The following is an 8,989-nucleotide window of genomic DNA, read 5'->3' on the forward strand; positions in this document are numbered from 1 at the left end:
TCAATACAATAATCTGATATAGTTTTTGTATGTTTTGTGATATAATGTCATATGACAACTAATCACGAGAAATGTGAAAGCAGAACAGATTTGAAGTTATCAATGTTTGATTGAGTTTCCATTCGTTTGGGTCTCATTTTTTCAGCCTATGCTTAAATATGAATTGTTTATCTTATTAACCCGCTGTAGTCTTTGGCTTGCTTTTATGTTGAATATATGTTAAATGGACATAAAGTGACAGATATTTCTATAAAAAAATAAATACTGGAAAAAGTAAATCAAACACATCTGGCATGGCCTTAAGGGTGAATAAATGACGAGAGAAATGATTTGTTTCTAGGAAACTACTCCATTAAAATTATTTCCATTCACACAAGATTAAGGAATCTTTTTATTTTTATATTGTTCAAGGGCGTGGGTTTCCCCCCTCATGGGCGCCTCCATTGACATGACCAGCTGTGTCACACATTTGACTCGGTTACTAACAATAAAAATAGTGGAAAAATAAAATGTCTAGATACGGAGAAACAAACAGCAATGACCCACAGCTCTGGTACACAGATCAAGTGTCAGTCCTGTCACGCACCGGTCACAGCCAAACAACTTTCACTGTGAAGACAGACAGCAGTTAGCAAACCATGCATGCAGAACGATAGGTGTCGATACAGAGACCTAAAATTAAAAGCAGTTAGGAAAGCCTTAATTTTACATTTTAGCTTCCTAACATGTTGGATAAATTTGTTTTATGTAAGCGCCTACCTGTAGAGCATCTACTGACAAAAAGTATGGTGATGTTTTCCAAATACGCAGCACTTAGATGACCTATTTCAAACTCCGCTGCGAATTTCTTCTTCTTTCCAAGAAGTGAAATTTATAAGATCCATCAAATAAGATAAACTAACCTTTTCAACAATATGAACATATTGCGGTTATTGTCCGTTTAATAAATGTGTTATTTTGCAAGCGTCCTGTGTGGTCTGCTGTTTCGTACTGTAACAGGGGCCCGATGTCCCCTGATAGTAAAATATGTTGTCATTCTTGACTCATGAATGTGGCTGTTTTTCAGTGATACTTAGGCCTTGGAGAGACACATCTGGGTCTTTAAAATAAACATCATCTTTCCGCAGCTTCAAAAATGTCTCACTCATTCAACTGTCAGGTTTTGGATTTCGTCACGCATAAACACTTCAAGAAACTTATTGACACTTTAGTCCTAGACGTGTTGCTTCCTTCGGTTGATCAGCAATTGAACAGGACGATAAATTATCTTCTATAAATAGCTATGAAGCAAATCTTGAGAAAGGCCGACACACACTGCGCATTTCAGTTTGCTTGAAAGATGTTCACAAGACAACCAGAGGAGGCCCATAGTGAGCGGGAGTGTTGGACGGGAGCCATAGACATTCCTGAAACCCCCAGGTTGCTTTTGGTTCATTTGAGCTCAGCTAGTGCACTCCGTCACCCCACGTTTTCTGTCTTGGCTTAGTGCGCAAACAGCAGTGTTTTCAGCCCAGCAGGAAGCTGTGTAAGTACCCATATGCACAGCTGTATTTAAAAGAGTTGTGCAGATGGAGAAATAACAAATGATGAGTGCCGGTCCATACTATTAATATTCCATAGTATATAAATAAAAAGAGCAAAGAGCTTGCTTGGTTTTAAAACATTATATCATGTAAAAACTGGCTTGTAAGACACATAGTAGTGGTCAAAAGTGATGTGTAACTTCGGAGTAGACGTCTTTGCTATTTATTTAAAAATATTGTTAATGCCTTTTTTATGATGAATTAAGGGAGATTAATCAAAACAACAACAACACATGAGCAAAACAAATTACTACAGATGCAGATCAATCAAATATTATTATAAACTTACAAAACTGTATTGATGAAGGGTTTAATGCATGTGAGCTTTTTGTTTTTCTATGCATTTATGTATGCAAATAAAACCCATATTCCCTTAAATGCTGTAGTTTGCCTTTTTTTATAGAAAATATATTGAATCATATTTTGATAAAACAATTCTAAACCAAGGGGCCTCAAGATTTGTGACAACCAGCTGCGTTGGCTCTTTCAGCACTTGTTTTCTATTTAGCCAAACTTAAAGATCCTTTTAACAATTTTAATGGTCTTTTTCCCTCATATTGGACAGCATAACAGGAAACAGCCAGGAGGGGGATGGGAATCAGGAAATGACCCAAGCTGGATTCGAACTTGGGTTCCTTGCACGTAGCACCATTGCGTGAATGTGAATTTATTTAACTTTGCCTACCTGGAAGGTTTAAAGGATGCTCAGAAAAGAGTTGGCACAAGAGCAATCTCTGTCTAATGGAGATGGGGCCGGTATGAGTTTTGTGGGCCTCCTTAGTACCATAGAATTAGTACAACCTCTCTCTCACCCCATATCTATTGGCAGAGGTTATACTATTTTCATTCCATTATTTTCTTACGATGATTACCATATTCTAAAAACTCCTGGCTTGACGTTCTCTTAACGTCAGATCATGTCTGTTATATTACAGGGCAGTATATCAAAAGTCATGTTTTATGTTTTTCCAGATTTGCACTTAAATTTCCCTCCTGAGATCAATAAAGTTTGCCTGTCTATTAAGTTACAGCCCTAGAGTAACTTTATTGTACTGAATTAAGAGAAAGGTCATTTAGCAGTTTAACTGTCTCGAATAAAATGCCTTTCAAAAGTTTAGTGTCCCCTTTTTTAGCCTGAAAGCGCGTCATAAATTAGCTTGTGGATAAGATCATATTCATTTCTTTCAATCATTTTTTTTTTTGATAAAACAAGATCACTTTTAAATTTTTAAATGAAAATCAGGATAATTCCCATAGTTACATTTGTGATGTTACACAGCTTTAATAAGCTCACTATTTTACTAAAATGTTAGTGCAAAAAAAGAAAAATTAGTAAGTAATCCTAAATTAGTAATCTAATGAGAGGTAGTGTGGCTTGCAAAATCAGGTTTCCTTAAAATATTATTAAGAACAATAATTACTTTCAATTGCTAAATTTTGATCATTCTTGTTAAGAAATTATTAATAAAATATTAAAATAATTTTGTTTTTTATAAGATACTAAATTAAATTTAAAATGACTAAGTTTCCTAAACTTTTGAATGGTAGTGTGGCTTGTTATTATTACTATTTAATTATTAAAATATTTATACAAAAAAATGACATTAAGTTAGATTTTTAATTACATTAAAATAAAATAAATGAATATAACCCAACCACAAACCCTTCCAACCCCAGCTAATATATCCTGAACATCTAATTTATCAACAGTCTATCAAATCTTAGATTTGTGGTGTATTTGTTGCACATAACGGCAATATGCATTATCCAGCACGTTTCCTATTTCTCGTCCCTGATCTGTCTCATGTTGACAAACGTTATTACACCCAAATGGAGACACCTTATTATTTTGTTTTTCACCACAGATTTGTTTGCAAGGCTCTTGCATAGTGTGTGCCTAGCAGGGGTAAAGAAGTTCCCCTGACACCCCATTACTGTTTATCTCCAATCAACAATGCATACCTACTGGGTGGTCTTTGTCCGAAGCAGCTGTTCAAGAAATACATTTGCATTTTAAGCAAGCTAATAATCATATTTAAACTCAAATAATAGGAGGTGAGTGGGAGGGCTGTTTTCCATTGAATTGTGTCAGAAAAGGGGTTTTAGTGATTTGAGTTTGATTGTCAAAACAAATCAGCGTCATCAGTATGTGGCCACACAACCCACTCCTTGAAATCCATAATCAATGAAACGATGCAGATGAGAATCATTTAGGCAGTGTTTATTTCTCCTGAAGAAACTGGCAACGTCTTACTGTACATGTTTCAATTAGGCAGCACTTCATCAAATTGATAGTCATTTTTGGCCTTTTAATAAAACTCCATTGTTGTTCTGAAAAAGCATATCATGAAAGTATTCAGGTTCTCATCTGGTAACTAGCATCACGCCAATTGCCCGGAACTACAAAGTAATTTTGGCTCGGCATCACTCTTTGAATAGAAAATTGAACATTACTCATCTTTACATGGGTTGAAGTCCACGATCTTCCACGAAATCGTACCTGACATCTCAACTTATGAATCATTATTGTTAGCTTACCATTATGAATTGGGCTAAGACAATAGTTTCAAACACCGTTTAAAAAAATAAATAAAAATAAGATTGCAGCTCTAACATTTCAGAGCATGCTAACTATTTCAACGCAAGATATTATTCAAAATATCACAGTCCGATTATGTGATATCAAGCAGGAAATACGATAAATGTTCAAGCATTACTTACAGAGTTCTTTAAACGTCTGAGAATGCTGTGGTTTTTGATTTAATGGAAATGTGCGACCCCCCCTGGCCTCACTTGCTGGGAATAGTTTAAGCAGTGCTGCATTGTTCATCACTGAAAGAACTCCCAAATAGACTCGCATCCTCTGATCTCTTTCAAGCCACTAGGTGATTGGAATGCGGACCCCCTCGAGAGAATTTCTAGAGGTGATTTAAAAAGGACGGCGTGTGCTTTGTTGGAAACCTCAGCCAACCTTTCAGGAAAACGTTGCGATGTGTGCTGGTTTTCATTTGGGTCCGGTAGGCTTCATTTAAGCCTCTGAGCCAGCCTGGCTCGACTCAGCGGTGTAGACCGGTGCCTACCCTGGACGGTTAAATTGATGATCCAAATGCATGGCCTCGACCCGCGGTGATCTTCAAGGACGTATTTGTTTCTCTGGGAGGCATGCGAGGTGATGGGAAGACTTGCTCCAGCCAACGGCAAGGGGGGAAGGAGTGCCAAAACAAACGTCTTTGATTGCTTAGGGTCAGACCTTTCAACCCATCTTTCAAATGTCAAGCAGGCGGGAAGGGGAGGCGTTGAGAGGTCATGGAGTCTTCTAAGACGAAAGCGCGAGGGCTTGGCACGAGGCCTCGTGCAGATCCTGGATAATTAAACACAATACGATACAGATCATTACTGACTCCAGATCTGGTTTGTGGTCAGAATGGCGAAAAAAAAGACTTAAATTGGCGCTTCTAATCAAGAGCTGCCATTCCTCCATCTCTAGTGTGCACAAACCTCATCAACAATTTCCTTTTGTTTAACCAAATTATGAATTTTTTATAAGTAGCAGACAAAGGGGAGCGGGAAAAACTGATTTGCATTTGTCGAATGAATAGACTACGAGATGTGTTGAGGGAGAGAGAGAGCCTACAATACGGAGTGCACTTTGTGGTGTGGTATGGTTTGGGTTATTTTGCGGCCAAAGCCTTGAAAGAGGGAGGCATAGCGGCGAGTCAAGTTGCACATACCCGCGCCACTCAAATGGATCTTCCATTGGGAGGTTTTAGGCTTCAAAATGGTTTCCTGTGACGTCGATTGTATGTTTGATTTGCGCTTTGCAGGGTTAGAGTTATTCTCCAGGGGAGGAGAATCTAGCACGCTTTCATTTCCGCTCACCCAGCGGCCAGTGTAAAGTTGGCAGTAAGAAGCCCAGGGATTGTAAAGACAGATTTTCCCTTACTGTTCGAACCACATTTTCTCTGTGTGTTTCTGTAGCAGTTCCAAGATTTTCAACTTGATGAATTGTTCCTTATAATTGGACTGTTTTTTTGACGGGTGGGGGTTTAAAAAAATACAGGGGGGAAACTCCCAATTTTTGGACGGGGCGAAACGCCTCAGTGCTAATTGCGCACAGTGGACACCGAATGGGAAATGGTTGCAGGAGAATTGAATCCAGGTTATGTTAGTTCAGCTGGCACTTTGTTGTGTGTGAAGCCATGCGGTCTCTGGTGTAGCCCTCCGGTGCCCGGGAGTTAACGTCAACCCTGTTGTGGTTGGAGTGAAGAAAGTTCTCTTTTGGAGAACCGGCTCGCTTTCCATGAAAAGCCTCTCATTAACTGTCCTCTCCACACTCGAAGTGAGATCTCAGACTTGGATGACACACCGAGGACTCATCTTTCTATCTCGACACCATCAGGCAGATGCTCGGATAGGCCTGAGGGAACCATTGTGCTCTCCAAATGGTGAAATAATGTAACAGCAGAGAAGAAATTGATGTAAAAACAAGCTTTATGTGAGGACATGTTCAGTGTTAATCTTCGTTTTATTTTTAGGAAATTTGCACACAGCCCTCAGGACGCAAAAATTGAGATCTCCTTAATACTTCAGTTGTTTGTCCTGGAAGTTCACAAGGGTAAAATGAAAACAAATGCAGAATCTGGTTGAAGGCTTTTGCTTTTAGATTTTCTCCTGTGTAAAAGTTCTCGGGGGAGATCCTAAAAATGTCTCAAACTTTTCTAAGGATGACCAAGAAACCAATGTTTCGAACACTTCTCATCAAATCCTTCCTGTAGACATCGACTTTCTCTTAACCTGTCTCATGGGTGTACCTTTTCTACTAAGGACTTTTATAAGAAACATTTGACAAATACAGTTACGTCTCGAGAGCTTTCAAAAGGGGGCATATGAGACAGCAAAAACTAATATTATCATTTGTTTAAGATGTAATGGTTCAAAAACGCTGTATTTTCCACACAGCGTGCATGTTTGTATCTCCTCTTTCCCCCGCCTCTCTGAAACACAAAGATTTTTTACAAACCTCATCGCTCTGTAAGCGAGGTGTGCTGTGATTGGCCAGTTGCAGTGCGTAGTGATTGGTGGAATACTGCAAGCGTGTGATGGAAATGTAACGCCTCTTACCATATTTGGAACATCAGGTTCCAAAGCAATTATACTGACAGGTAATCCCACCTTACTTACGTATACATTTGGGCGGTTTTAGTCAAATTATACCACGAACTGACGTAGATTTGTGGGGGTGTGGTTACACAAGGTGTTTCAGGCAGGTCTGGGTGAGCATTCACTTTTCGATAGAAAGCATCTTTTGTTCCAACACTTTAATTTTTGCAATTTAACGTGTCAAATACATGCATGGGCAACTTGCAACAGACTAAAGACAAAGAAAAACACATATTCGTGCTACATGACCCCTTTAAAGAGCAACCAAAACAGGTTTGGTTTCTACCAAAACCAATTTGTTCAATTTGTTACTACTAAGGTTTGCTGCAATGAAATGAAATGCAATGTCTGTCTCCTTATAAAAAGGTTACACAAAAATCAGTTCTGTAGCTTCAGATATCTAAATGTCTCCAAACAGTCCTCTGTGTATTGGAGGTGTTTTATGGGTTAGTTTGAGGATATTATAAAAAGTTTGGCACAGTAAAATAATCAAACTGCGCCATTATGAGTTTAAGTGTAATTTTTTAAGACGTATTTTTTAATTCTTCGTTAGATTTGGTTTTAAATGCTTGCTACGACCTTTTCATGGAAGTCCCGTTCTTCTCAAACAATAAGCCATTTTTAGTCGAGCCAAGAACATCAAACATATCGGCTTATTATTTAATGTTATTGTAAGTGAATCCTTGACTTTTGGGCTCTGTAACAAGAAAAGGAAAAACAACTTTAGCTACGCTAATCTGAGGCCAGAGCAAGGCATGTGACCAAACATTTTCTGCCTCTGGGGGTGTCCTGAGTTTGCTGTTCTGTACAAACATTGGCCTGGCGCTCTGTAGTTCTGTTTTTTGGAGTGCAGACAAAGGGAATATATCCATCTAGTCTCAAAGCAAATCTTCAGTGTTTACAAAAAGACCACACAACAACATCGCAGCGGCCAATCTATTTGTAATTAAAATCGAACAACAAATCCATCTGTTTCGACTAAAGGTTTCTTTCCCATCCCCTGGAATGATTTTACCTTTACCTCAGTTAAGAATACATGGACGCCCCGAATGGTTTACAGCTATTATAACTTCTTAGACTTACATTCATTCATATAGTTATTTTATTCATCTGAATTATATGCAACTGTGGATTTGTTGATTCACTACAAAACACAAAAAGTCTGATCTAGTAAAGTAGAGAAGCAACATTTCAAGGCTCTAGTATTCATGCAGAAAGAAATCCCATAATGCAATTTGGGGAGGATGGTAAAAAACACCCCTCAATGTCTCTGAAAACATGTTTTCTGCATTATATCATCTAACATACTATCTTTAATATAGACTGAGGAAGGTCATGTCTCAGATTGAAATTAATGTTTAGGGAGACACAATTTTAGTATTGTTATGTATAAACTAACAAAACTCAATAAATGCTAGTATTTAGCAGGGAAATAAAAATTGAGTACTCTTTCTCAAAATTATATATCAGAGTAGATAATGTGACATTAGATTTCACAGACAGAGTCACAAAAAAAGAAACGCCACTTTTGAATTTGTTATATTTGTTTATAAATAGTTAAAAATGTCTACATTTATTGTTTTGTTAAATTTAATACATTTGTGGATAAAGAAAATAATTTTTAAAATGTTCTTATTTGTTATACATTTAAATATAACATTTTTAACTTACCATTTTTTGAGAACAAACATGTTCACATCAAGAATGATGACTATAAAGACGATAATAAAACCAAAAATCAATTTTAGAATCCACACTAGCAGACGTTAACATTATGTTTATTATTATATAATCTATAACACGCACGCACACTGCAATTTTACATTTTAAATACTCAAGGCCTTTAAACTTAAAACTAAAGTACATGTGTTCTGTTCACGTGTCACATTTTTGTCTCGTGCTGGATCTATACGTGTCATATGTGGACTCAGGTTGAAGTCAGATGATTCAGCTTTCCCGTGTAAGCAGATTGGAGAGTGCTTTTAAACCTTTCTCCCTCCCTACTTTTACAAGAACATTAAACATTTAATGGGAGCAAAAACAATGTAAAATAGTACTTCCTGTACTGCAATGTTTTGCACACCATTAAATGTGAAGTCATATAATTGTGAATTGGCAAATGGATTTGCCTTTCTCCACGTGGTGCATAACTTTACTGTGAAAATAAAAATCACTCATCAAATTTCTCCCAACATCTCTAATCGTAGGATCCAGATCATGCATTACAAATAAGTAAGTGATTCATG

This window comes from Triplophysa dalaica, chromosome 24 (genome assembly GCF_015846415.1).
Source record: "Triplophysa dalaica isolate WHDGS20190420 chromosome 24, ASM1584641v1, whole genome shotgun sequence".
In the NCBI taxonomy this organism is placed as follows: Eukaryota; Metazoa; Chordata; class Actinopteri; order Cypriniformes; family Nemacheilidae; genus Triplophysa; species Triplophysa dalaica.